Source organism: Adelges cooleyi, unplaced genomic scaffold (genome assembly GCF_023614345.1).
Source record: "Adelges cooleyi isolate 19-005CV unplaced genomic scaffold, UGA_ACOO_1.1 ACOO_flye_CR_arks_rails_tigmint_CR_PRNA_728, whole genome shotgun sequence".
NCBI lineage: Eukaryota > Metazoa > Arthropoda > Insecta > Hemiptera > Adelgidae > Adelges > Adelges cooleyi.
The window spans coordinates 134266-148800 of NW_026096434.1; the positions used below are offsets into that span (position 1 = coordinate 134266).

At 28.3% G+C, this 14535-nt stretch overlaps 1 protein-coding gene across 1 annotated transcript in view; it reads right to left on the reverse strand.

The window, feature by feature from the left end:
* Positions 1-13947, reverse strand: part of LOC126845259 (kelch-like protein 5) — a 59011-nt gene extending 45064 nt beyond the window's left edge. Inside the window, exons 1-2 of the mRNA XM_050583887.1 lie at positions 13837-13947; positions 13417-13764 (exon numbers count right to left, since the gene is read on the reverse strand). The gene's annotated coding sequence lies outside the window, so the exon portion shown is untranslated. The remainder of the gene's footprint in view (positions 1-13416; positions 13765-13836) is intronic.
* Positions 13948-14535: the final 588 nt, after the last annotated feature.

The window sequence follows — 14535 nt, forward strand, 5'->3', positions numbered from 1 at the left end:
ACAATTAAACAAATTTGTCAATTTTAGATATTCTTCTTTCCACTTGCAGATCACTATTCTAAACCGATGAACGGATTTTGTTGTTTAATGTCTTATTAGGAACACCTTGGCATGTGCGCGTGCAATGCAGGGTTTCAGAACATTATCTGGCAATAATCAATGGGTTAAATTAAGGGTCACCTCATAGACAATATTGATTTCTCTATTTTATTTTAAATCAAATTTAAAGTTAGGTTATTATTGAATAACATTCAGTAGGTATATAAATAAAAGAAAAAAAGGAAATTTTAAAAAAATGTCATAGGTCTGCTACAGAGCAAATCCTTCCAGAGTAAATTCACCAAGCTGAACGTATAATTTTTAAGTACAAAATTGCGGTTAATAACGATTAATATGAATCACATATTTATTGGAATTAGTTTATCAACGATGTTTTTATCCGCAAATATACTAATTGCGATCAATTAATTTTATATCTATTATAAATTTATCAAAGAAATAAATTATAATGATTATTTTTCAGCTTATTGATAATAAAAAAGCCAGTACAGTGAGGTCTACAGGAATTTTTATAACTGAAAGTGATAAAATCCCTTTTAAATAAACGCTTTGATGCGAATCTGTGGATAATAGGTTTTAACCAGTACAGTCAAACCCAAGTACAGTAAAATCACCATAGTGAGAAAGTATTATACATAAGTGCGTAATGACAATTATGTGCTTAAAAAATATTTAGTATTAAGTACGATTAGAGTTGATCTTTTATCTATACAAATTTATTGTCATAGTTACCCGTATATTTTAATTAACAGTATAATGAAAATGTTTTCATTGCCTGTTGACTGTTGATTCAATTACACATAGCAACCGGAAAAAGTATAGTTTTCCCTTATTTTTTTTGAGTTATTTTCTTAATAAAAAAAAGTTTGACTACAGATTTTTTAAAACATTTTATAACTTATAGTTCCATAGTAGATCTACCTTTGGTCTAATTTTCAGATTTAAATCTATAAAACTTTGCTTGAAAAAGTGAAATAAAGAAAACACTTCTATCCCTTCTAGGGAAAAGGGTTTATGATATTTTTTTGGTTTGTTAATGTTTGTCGATATTCTATGTTTAAAGAATATTCCATATAAATTTGGAACTAATTCGACTGTTTTTAAAAAAAGTTGCTTTTATAATAATTGGAGACGCTTAAGTTGGTGTTATTATACAATATTATAAAACTATTATTAAACATTTACCTTTTCTATTTTTTTTTTTTTTTTGAAGCTCAGTATTATTACAGAAGCGTAGTGCCAGCAGAAAAAATTATATATCACTCCACCCTTCCTCCCGTCCTAAAATTTTAATGTTTAATAACTCCCAAAGTAATTAGCTAAAACTGGTTATCGACCGGTATACTATTCAGAAAATTATTCTGAGTTTAAATAGTAAATTAAATAGGTACACAAGTTGCTATTTAAGTTTTTAAAAGTTGATAGGCTTATGGAAAATAATTTTAAAAAAAGGTTAATGTTTAGTATTTTTATAATATTGTAAAATATGATAACCCAAAAAATTTACAAAAAAGATTTAGTACAAAATTGTAATTATTCTAAAGCGTACTCATTCCATCTTTAAACTATGACGAAAACAATCGGTTTGAGTGGCCAATAAAAAAGTTTTATCAATTTTAAAAATGCCTATTGCTTTGTGTTCCACTTCATTTGAAAATATTTAAAACGGTGGTGACCATAGGAGATGGTGGAAAATTGTCAACAAATTAGGGGTCTCGTTTTAGGCCAATGCGAACCAATAAGTCATTAATGATAAGACCATTGCATAGGTGTATAAATTATTTTGGTAATTGTTGGAAAGTGAGGATTTTGTATAATTTCGCACATTGGCGCATGTGTTTCAAAAGTTACACCGAGTTCAAAAGTAAATAAAGATTTATATGTACGGTTTTCTATGGAAGTATTATTTATCGAATTCTCGCGTAAGCGTTAACTCGAAAACACAATTTTTTTACCATAGAAAAACACTTGAGTTGTTCGATGTGCGTTCCAATTTCCACTGTTTACATATAAATGGAAATATACGAATCGACAAATTCAAGGTCTTAAGAGATTCAAGACAATCCCGACTTATTGACGATTTTCAACAATTTACTTGAATTGTTTTTGGTTTTTTTTGTAATACAATGTTATTTCAAGGTCATTGCAATTTTTCCCCTCTTCGGTAAGAAGATTTTACGGAGGGGTGATTTTGCAACATCTTATAGCAACTCTCAATTTAGACATTTATGTTAATCTATTTTTTGTTTTTAGTAAAATAGAATTTGATTGGACTTTGAAGTTTATAATATAATTTCAAAGAGCCGTTGTATTTTAATAAGTCGGATTATTATTATTTTTATTTTTATAATACATAAATAGTAGTAGCGTTTGCATTAATCGAAGTAATTAACGCCAAAACAGTTCACTAAACTGCCATAATCTACTATGCAAGGTTCTACTCTAAACTCAATGGTCATCCAAACCAACTTGTTTACAACCTCCGTACTAGATCTATAGTCTCTACCGAACATTTTGGTCTCCTCCGAAATTGGCCAAGGAACCTGCTTAAGTAATTCAAAGACAAAGAAAGGTTAAACTGTAGGAATTTCCCCTCAAGAAATGTCACTGTCTAGTTTTTTTTTTATCTTTGTCAAAACATGTGCTTATTTTATTTTGTTACAGATTGTAAATATTCTCATATAAGTGTTATTTTATAAAAAAAAAAAAAATAATAATTCTGATTACAGTGTTTTGTTTTAATTATTTTGGACTATTAAAAGTGTATTTCCAGTCAAAAGTTGTATTACACTCCAGTCGCTTTGGTTTTTTTTTATCAGTTGCCTCAAGGTGTCTCAAGGTCATAATATATCATTGCGTTCGAAAAGTTTTGATTTGGTAGATAATGGTAAACATTTTTTTTTTTATATTTAAGTATTTTTCGTCGATTAAAGCATAAACAATTTCAAGGACAAAGTCAGCTAGGAGTCGTTCGGTTTGATTTTTTCTATGTGCAATTACAATATTGAGTGTAAAAAGCCAGCACAGTGGGGTCGGGGCATGGCGGTACTCATTTTTATTTTGTAAAAAACTGTTATGCGAATTTAAGGTAAATAGGCGCAAACAAATATAACCGACCGTGTGTTGTATACATACTTTATCGTTTTTTACGATACACTAGCACAACGACAATTCAGAGTATAAAATAAAACCTAACACATTATACAATTGGAAACCCAAATGTGGGCCTCTGGATAAAGAAATCTGTAGACGTTAGAAAAGAAAAGCCAGTATAGTTAGGTCGAGGCATAGGGGGGACAGGGGGGGGGCACGGGTTAAATCACAGTTAAATAAATAGGTACTTCAACGCCATTTGGTGGACAGTAGGGTCAAACCAATACAGTCCAAGCCAAGCACAGTATGAAAGTATTATATGTAAGAGAATGAGTAGTAGTAAGTAAGGGGGGTTTCCGGTGTTCGCAGATAAAAATACAAATATCGATTAAAGCATTGTACCTAATGAAAATTATGTGCTTGAAAATTAATTTTCAGTATTAGGGTGGATACGATATTAGGGTTGATAGTCAGTCCACTATATACCGTCATTAACAATAAAATGAAAATACTATCATTACCCGTTGACTGTTGATTCACTCACGCATAGCAATCTAGAAATTGACTACGGTCAAAGTGTAATTTCCAACTTTATTATTTTGGTTTGTCCTTGATAAAAACAAGTTTGACCATAGATTTTTCAAGAAAATTTTATATGTTATAGTCCCATTCTATATCTGTATGTTTAGCATGGGAAGGGGTTAATTTTTGTAATTTTCGGCCCAATAAAGTACCTTCTGGGTACAATTTCTGAACTATAGAGTTGCTACACTAAGAAATCGGTCAAATTTTCCCGGTTTTGAGAAGTTGACTTTTTCTACTTTTGACCCACCAAAATACCAATTGCATACGATTTTGGATCTAAAGAGGCGCTACTCAAGTAAATCGGCCCATAGGAAAAAAGTTATCGGATCTACAGAAACAAAAAAAAAAAAAAACTTCATTATTAAACCAAAAACTAATACAGGGTGATTTTTTTTATCATGAACCACTCGATATCTCATAGGGTTTAACAAGAAATTAAAATGTTTTTTTTCATTTTGTTTTTATACAATGTGATCTCAATTTTTTTTGTTTTTACCCCCCTCCCAACTTAGTTTTTTTTTTGACAGCAACTTTTGAAACTTAAATGGTAACGTATATATTTTATTATCTTTTTAAATTGAGAATAATGTACTAAACATTTTTTAAAGTAATAAGAGTTTTAGAGTTAGGACCGGAGGGGAATTGCGGTTGGGAAATGCGCGCAGATAAAAATAATACCTTTCCTCCTGCCCCAAACATGAAACTTCAATAACTTCAATAATAGTTATCCGAAACTGGTTACCGATCAGTCAACATTTTTAGTACATTATTCTCAACTTAAAAAGTTAATAAAATATATACGTTACCGTTTAAGTTTTAAAAGTTGCTATCAAAAAGACTTATTTTGGAGGGGGAGGGGAACAAAAAAAATTGTGAAAAACTGAGATCACATTGTACAAAAACAATATGAAAAAATAAATGTTAATTTCTTATTATACCCTTTGAAATATTGAGTGGTTCATGATAAAAAAAAATCACCCTGTATAGTTATAATTAATACATCGCATAACGTAAAGGCTGGGACACGTTTTTAATCATTTAGATACCTCTTTAAGAGTGTTATATTTTTATTGCTATTTTATAATAACCTTTCTAAGATATTTTAACAAGCCCTAGCAAAAACACAAAAACAAGTTCGAGCGAAATAATGGTAGAAGTTGAAAATAATGTAAAAGCAGTAATGAAAAAAAGTAACAGATATACGTACATTATGCGCTTGACGTTGGATTGGCAAGAATACAATTCCCTAATAATGAGTAAAAAAACCCTAAAAATTTGGTTTGACTTATAAATAATAATTAGTGGATAGTTATTGATACTATTTACATTTTTTGCGGTTTCTCTCACTTGTACAGATTGACTGGTCTGTCAAATTATATAAATGGAGTAAATACAATACCCCACTCAAGTCTAAATCATTTTTTAGTGGTTATTGATTTTATTTGTTGATGACCAGCCATAATTCGCACGAAAAACTACTTTTTCAAATGACCATTTAAATTTTTTAAACTTTATAAAAATTATACTTTTGCTATTTGTATATTTATTAATATTAAAATATATATATTTGAGACCTATAATACAATATTAAGATAATCATAACAACAAAATGGAATAATATAACTGTAAACAAAAGTTGTGTGCTATTGTTTCCAATTATACACTAATATTTCTATAATATTATATCTACTTTTTACTTTAATGTTTGTGATTTAAGCAGTTGATTCATTGTTTACTAGGATCTAATGTGTTTTCATTTGTTTAACTTAAAAATATCAATATTTAATTGTTTTATTACTATTATGTAATTTTTTTTTCTTGTCTTCAAATAATTTGTCATTTGATTGATTAGTATGCTGTATTGTATTGGCAACATGAGTTAATGGGCAGATCGCTTTATGTCGCTTTATTAATAAAGTGGTTTATATATTATAAAATAGAATTAACATTTTTTCACATTTGTTGCCCTGTAATATCTATAAATGATATATGATAATTATGTAACCCTTTTCGAACCCTTTTTGCATATTGTTTAGTGATATGTATCATTTTCATGTACTATGCATTCGCATGTTTGTTAATAATTATTAGATAACACTAATCTTAAATATTATGCTCATTTAAACAACGCACGATCGTATATTGAATCTCATCGTCAAAGACATCATACACACACATTCCATTCCAGATATACACAATAGCCGAAAAGGTGCGCTCAATTGAAACAGGCCTCTCTATTATTTCTCTATTTCTGATGGGATTCGATTATAGATTATTCTTATACTGAAAAAACTAAATTGCTATTTTTTTTTCATAGTTAAAACATTTAATTGGTGCTTACCAATCAGTGTATGCGGACTCTTGCCCATACTGCTTTTATAGCAAACACAGTAGAGTCAATAATTTTTACCTATGCTGCTATTGCAGCAAACACAGCCGTATATGTATACCTGAACGCCTTATAAGTCAGATTGTATTATTAAGGTAGACAATGAATATTAAGTAACTGTAATTTAATTGGTTAATGGTTAGTCATAAAATCGCAACCTTACCTGTTTAGGTCACTTCCAGTCCTCCTAACAAAACCCAACCCAACCGGGCATTCAGGACTGCGAAAACCGGACCTCCCTCCTCCACCCCCGTGTAACACCATAAAAATGACTGGAGTCTATGCTGCTATGACAAGCAGAAAAAAGGACCAAGTTCCCAGGAAAAAAGTTTAGGCGGGGTTTTCCCAATTTATAAATAACTGAGAATCTGCTACATGTTTTAGAAAAAATATTGGAACCCAGAGATTCATAGTCTTGATATTTGATGGCATGAAAGTTTGTTAAATATATGTATGTAGTATGTGTTGCAATACACAGTATCTGACCTATTTTCTGTAAAATTTTAAAAAAATACACTTTTTCGTTAAAAACATTGGTATGGTTTTTTTACAACAAATATACTCGTGGACTTCTTTACATATTTCTGCAAATATACAATTTAAATAATTACGTAAAGTCTAAGAAATTCAGTAGATATCCTAGGTATTTTATATACTTAGATACTCGTAGAATTTTGGTTTTTTTTTTAAATTCTATGTAAAACCGGCATTCAAAGACCGTAAAATTCATTCGTTTTGTATCACGGTTTAACTTCAGATACACTATAGACTAACACAATGTTTTTAAAGTTCTCTCTTTAGTTTCTGTTTTTTATCATAGTGGTTAGCTGAATACAGACCCACTTAAAGCATCAGGTTCAGCTGAACTCGAAGAGAAAACTCAAGCCGAACTGGAAAAGGATGATACGGTTAACTGTACGAATACGGACCCGCCAAGAGCAAGAGATTTATCTGCAGCTGAATGGAAAACTGAACCTGAACAGAAAGGCGAACAGGAGGATTTTACGGTAATATATACTATTATTTTAAAACTATTAGGTTTTTTTCAATATTTTTCCGAATCACTTATAATATAAAGGAAAAAGTTTCCCTAAATAGCCATTCTTATCTAGTGAACTATTATCATTTTAACTTAAAGACTCACAAATATAATTATTGTCATAAATATAATCAAAATAAGTTTTGAATATTTTTTCTTAAACATTTTTTCTGAAATATTAGATTAAAGTTAGAATTGTAACTTAATCATTCAAGTAAAATGCATTAAATATAATAAATGTTTAACCATACAAATTTATACATTTTACTACTTTGTTTAATACTATAAAATATTAAGTTCTATTATCACTCTTTGGTACATTTTGTGTACTATAAAAAACAATGAAATAATGTCTATATTAAATTTTATGTAATTTTTTTATTTGGTAATTAAAACATTAAAGCATATACCTAATAATAATTTTTTTTCAACAGCTAAAGTATATTTATTTTAAGTCTTTAACAAATGTATAATAGTTATTATTTTTTATTTTAAATATGAATGCTATATTATGTTACACACGTTTTATTGATATTATGTTTATATTCTTGTATATACTTATCTATATCATTATTATAACATGATTACAACATCAGTCAATACAATAATGTTAATACTCGGAATACCAGCTACTAAAATTACAACATTTTCTATATTCATTAAAAAAAAAAGAACTAATTGTTAGGTTAATTTTTTTTTGAAATCCGAGTAAAATATATTCTATTTTATTAGCCAGAAAATACATAAATTAAAAACTCACATTCCTCCTTTCCCTCAAAAAATAATAATACATAAATCAAACTTACACTTTTATTTATATTAAATTTATAAAAAAAAATGTATATAAATTGTTTAATGATTCTTAATTAATAGCACGTATTTATTTCAGTCATGGCCTGTTTAAATTTTATAATCAGATATTTTATGGAATTAAACTTTGTGTTGATTTTCAATTTTCAGATTATTGATGAGGTGTACAATAATGCTATAAAATGGGTAGGCTACAAGTAAGAATTGACTGAAGGAAATCTTTCAATATGGAATTATTACTCGTACATGGGTGACAATGCAGAAGATTGGAATTTAATAAAACCGTACTTAGAGGAATATATAACAGAACATATGAGAACATATTGTAAAAATTATTTTCACACGTTTTATATAATTTAACGGATAATAAGGAATTAGATGGAAACGAATTGTTTCCTTGGACTGTCCTTAGACAAATTAAAACCGAAAGTGATGATTAGTAAATAATATTATAACATTAAATCTCTTTAAATGTTATTAAAAACGTTTTTTTCAAAATACAATACGTCTTAACGGCTTTTATAATTGAAAAATCACGGTTTCTTTTTAAATAAAGACTAATTGTTTACATTTTGTATAATATTATTTTTATTTGTAAAAAAAAACAAAAATGACTATAACTTGTGTAGTGATTTAAAAAGGGACAAATTTCTACAAAATTACAACAGGTATACTATTATTAAGTAGAACATCTACATCATGGTTAATATATCCCATCGCGATAACATGTTTTGTTGTTAATTTATATATTTGTTTTTATTATTTCCCCTTCACTCTCTCTTTTTTTTTAATTTGACGTGCGATCCGCCTAACGGGTCCCCGTCCATTTCGACTACATAGAATGGTCCAATTTCAATTCTGTAAAGAGATTCGAGTTCTTTGGTTAGTTTACTATGTTATGCAAGAAGCCCGATTTCATTTAAAAATTTCAGTTTCTTGTAATTAAATCAATTAAATTTGCAATTTTTTCAATATTAAAATCCGATTATTTTACATAAAACAAGAATAAAGCAAACAAATCTGGCTATAATTTCAACATTCGAATAACAATAATAATACAAATTATTTTAAGTTAACTTGTATAAATTAATTTAAACGGCTTTTTTAAAATAATTTTACCTATTTTAAATGTGTTTGAATAGATATTTGTATGAAATTACTACTTGGATATTCGTTAAAATTATATTATTATCTTAATCTTTTTACAATAATTATTTAAAATTGTGTTGAATAATTTGTTTTTAAATAATCCCTAGGTTTGCTTTGACCTACATATAGAGTTGTAAAAACTGTAAATTTTGTAGTCGAGGTTTGATTTAAGAGCACACAAGTAGGTATACAAACACTTGAGTCGTTAAGATTTTCGCTCGGTGGTAAACATACAAATGAAAAACAGCTCATCGCAAAACAAATGCCTTCCGTTAGATTGATACAAAATACAGTATTGCTATTTACTCTGCACCGATGAAAAAAGCCCGAATAACAAGTCGTTGTATGGATAAAAAACACATGTGTTACAGGCGTAAGGGACATGATAAAAAAATAAAGAAGAAAACAAGTTGCCTATGGTTTTCTAGTTTATTGTGCGAGTCAAGTTAACGCTTCGAATATAATATTATAGCGAACACGCCAATGAGTTTTTATCATTATTACATTTGTGCACCGTTGAAGAAACCAAATAACAAATCGTTGTAAAACAAATAACTTAGTACACGCCGTATTCTAAAACTTATTTCCCAAACCTGTTTATTGATATCTGCTATTAATCAAATTATATATATTAGGAATAGCGTTTATCAGATAATAAATACGATTTTATTGAATTTTGATGTTTTACTGGACGTATCCGAAACTAAAAAATTAGGGCTTTAAAAAAAAAATGTTGCCCATGTTTAAACTGAGATACATTGATCCCATCAAATTATGAGAAAATCAAGTTTTTGTGCGTTGTGCGGTTTTGTCCCCAATGTTTACACAAATAAAAATATAGTAGTTGTCAACTGATTTCAAAGACTCTATCCTACATATATTCATTTTGGCTTTTCCGTTAAATTGCAATTCAAACTTTATAACACTAAAAAATAGTCCCTCAGAAACGTGTAGAAAATTTGTTGTTCTTAGAGTTTTTCTATTGATTCAACAACACGGTCATGTCATGTTAAACAAATAGTCCACTTATCGGTAGAATTTTTTTGTGAAGTGAACTGTAGTGTGAATTTCTTTGACATATGTAAATATTAAAAACATTTTTGACCCACAACTATTTACTATAAAACTGCCTGTTACTGAGCATAAGAATCATTGTGTAGTAGATTTCAGATAAAGTTTGTAGCCTTATTGAAAACGGAAAAATATTAATTCAATAATTATGAATATGAAGATTTTTATTGTATTGTGTCTAACATTTTTTACTCAATCAGTCAACTCTGTTGTGAAGATAACATCACAGGAAAAACAGGTATACATAGTTTTTTCCAACAATTACTTATACATATTTTGTAGATCATTTGTATTAAATTACGTACAGTAAATTAAACGTTTAACATGTATGGTATTCCACTATTGTCAAATCGCTTAAGTGTATTTAGATATTAAAAGTAACCAGGCCGTATTGGCTGCTCTTATGTGGGCGCTTGTTTCAGCCTGCATGGGCGCTTAAATTATTTTTTACTTCATCATAGTTTCTAAAGGTTTTTAGATTGCCAGTTAAAAACCCTAATAATAATTGGTTTAGTCTTTCGACTTTCCGTATTAAACATAAATAAATTAATGCAAACTTTGATTTTTTTAACTAACTTACAAATACGTCTTAAAACCACAAAATAATAACCTAATGAAAAAATATTATTAGAATTTATCTCATTAATAAATGCATTCACAGTAAACGTGCAGATTGTTAAGAAAGTAAAAATAAAAATGCTCATAAATATTTGTTGAAAACAAAAATAAAAAATCCGTGTCTCTTAGCCCCCATAGAAAAGATGTTAAACTATAAAACAATAAAAAAATTATTGAAATCGGTTCGGTAGACACTTCAGAAAGTGACTCCGCGTTTTAGTCTTTATTTGTAAAAAAAATTGATGCTTTCCGTTTTTCTTAATGTACAAAAATTATACTTTTATTTATAATTTATTTTTTTTTAGTTACCAATTAATTTTTTCTACTTGACATTAAATCCTAATTTAGATTTTTGATAATTATAATTTAACAATTATTTTTATTGAGTATGTATTTCATTTAAATCAATTGGTTAAATTCTGAAAAAATATAATATGTTTCATTTTGGAGATACAATTTTTTTTTAGTTGGCGAATAAAAAACGATATTTATATGGAATTTTATCCGACCCATGTTCGTAAACCTCAATCATAAATGAGTTTTAGTCATACAAATGTTGTTTTAAAGTAAATAGCTAATTTAATTGTGTATAATATTAAAATTAGTTCACGGGTAAAGAGTAAAGTTCATCTTGATTAACTGAATAATGGAAAAACTTTATTTTTTTCGTGAATTTATCTAATTATACATTTATTGGAATTATGCAGTTCTCTGGCTTGTATCACGTTAATGATTGTTCGATTTATGTTGGTCTCTAGTTTAAGCGAATTTAAATAGTATTATCAGTTTTTTATGTAACCAGTAACGATGTGTAATGATATTAGTGTAATTAAATTTCAGGCTCTAGGTGTCGCTTTTCGAGAGGTTTTAGATTGTATCAATGCTGACCATACTGATACAACCCAACAAAATGCCATAACAGTTTATCAGTTTTTGGAATTTGTGGGTAGTTTAACAAATACTAGAGCTAATGTGATGACGGCGGTAGCGCAATATTTTAGTCCCAGACCGGACCAGTCAGTGCTATATAACCGTAAACATTAATTTTACTTCATTTAATAATAATTTTTTAGAAACGTTTTATATGGAGTTGACGTATATTATAAACGGTATTGTTGTTGTAAAAATTCCTCGCATTTAACATTTTTTAGTCAGTTGTGCAGTGTATGACTGCTGTTTGTATGCTAACAATTTATATAACTTGATATTTCGTTTTAAGTTAATAGAGTTTTTTTTGTTTCAGAAATGATAGAAATAGATGAATTTGAGGGACTTGTAACAGCTGTTAGTCGTTCATTAGGAAAGAAAATAAACGATTACGTAGGTCTTATAAGGCAAGCAATAGCTGCAAAACTCGCTGAGCTTAGACGATTGAAGAAATAAAAACTTTGTAAAACTGAAAAATGTTAATTTTCAACTAAATTAAATGTGTTTAAAACATACAGTTATTTTAATGTATTTATTTATTTGAATATAACGTTCATCAATGTTAATAAGTACAGTACAAGGTAAAAAACGACAATTCAGGACATAATATACCTAATCAGCTGGTAATAATTGTTGTTCCGAAATCGCTTTCAAATTTCCAAAAAAAAGTCCTAAATCATTTACAAACAACAACGGTGATAAATACCCAGCCCTAGCAACTCTCAATGTGATATCTATTCCTATTGAGTGTACCGTTTAATTTAAATTCGTGCAAAACAATCAACTTGTGGATAAGGAAAAAGAAACAGTAAATTAGAATAAAAAAAGGTACTTTATTGATTCAGAAGTTTTAAATGATCACCTCCTTCCCTTTGATCCTAAAAAAATACCCTTAAATATAATACCACTGAAGTACAGTGATAGGGCATAAGATAACATCATAAAACGTTTCATTCAGAAGATATAAGCATCTTTTCTTAAATTTCTATTGTTAGACATAGGTAAAAGACTTAAAGTGTACTAATTATACAATTTCATATACTATGTGTAGACGAAAATGGTAAAATGTCAGTTGTAACACGTTAAACATTATTTTTTACATTTAATTCAACTTTTTTAAAAAAAAACTCAAAACCAAAAGGTTTGATCCATCAAGCTGTTTTTGCAAGGCATATATATATATTTTTTTAAGTTGAAAAATAATAATATTAAACCTTTATGTCTTTTGTCAATAGTTCCCAACACTTTGAAATTTGTCTCATTCTGTAGATGTTTAAACGAATTGTCATGTTTATTTATTTTGGCTAAAAGATGTATTAAATCTTTAACACCAGTCTTACTCCAAAACTAACACAAGGGAAACAAAATAACGTTAATATTGGCTTTGTGGTTGTGAAACTACCACATTTGAACTTTTGATAAAGCCCAGTATTAAAATGACGAGTGTATTCATTTTGTCCTTTTTTAGTTAAATTGGGTAAACTTGGTACAGGTCTACCTAAATTGTTTATTTCTACTTTTTTTTCTAATGAAAGAAATTAAAATTTTAACTATAAAATAACTTGCACGGAATTTGTATTATATTATAGTAAAATACTACTTATAAAAAAAACTAAACGTTAATAATAAGTTAAGTAATTATAATTAAAATTAAAATACTAAATAATATAGTTACCGTTTTCCTCTGTTGTCCGTACGCAAACGTATTTTATGATAAAATGAAGACGCTTATCAACAACATCGCACATTATAGTTTATACGGCCGCCGCCGTCGATAATATGATATTATATTTATAGGATAAAGATACTACGAAAAATAATAACAAAGTATTCCTTAACAAAAAATATCAAATCAATTATATTATTTCTACTATTTTGTTATTTCTGTAAGAGGTGCGGCCGACCATCGCACGTAGCCACTGATTATAGTGTTAAAATCGAATTAAATGTTGCTATGGTTTTTGGATGCATATTTTTTTTTATGAGATTGTGTATACAACGGGTGACTGTTTGAACAAGTACTCTAAAACAACAACAAAGTACGTTTTTTCTTATTTCAATAGATAGTTTTAGACAAATAAATGGCACGACTTACAATATGTTTTGAGAACGTTCCAGTGCTAGAAAATAAATACACAGTTACTGAACACAATAATAACGATGATAAAGCTGTTTGAGCTGTTTCTACAGAATAATATTTTCGTTCATTCAAAACTAATGGTTACTGATAAGAAAGTTTCTTGATGTATACAAAACGTGACCGGCCACGAGTTTGCCTGGATTTAACTAAACCTAACCGAAGACCTTTTTCATTATCATGTCACAGTTATTTTCCTAATGCTGTGCCATACCAGGGTCCATTAGGTTGCCTATCAGCAAAGTTGGAAGGCGCTATTAGGTCGCCATATCCGCAAATTTGTTGGGTGTCGACGTACAATCCTTCAACTAAATTATAATTATTTAATCAAACATCGATTATACGTTCATCGTACACAAAGCTATAGAATTAATTTAATGATTCAATGAAAATTAAATAATAATCATCATCATAGCAGTTTACAATTTACAATACAATCTTTATGTCTATGTGAAATTTTAAAACCAATAATTAAATACTAAAGAATAATTGAACAACTGAATGAGTTTAATTACATTTTAATAAAAAATAACTTAAGTAGTCAGTAGATAAAGTAGTATACAACATACCTAACGGCTTACATAAAAAAAATGGTAGCATATTAGTATCAATTAATTTTACTTAAAAAATTTAGAATTAACATTCTATAATGTAGGT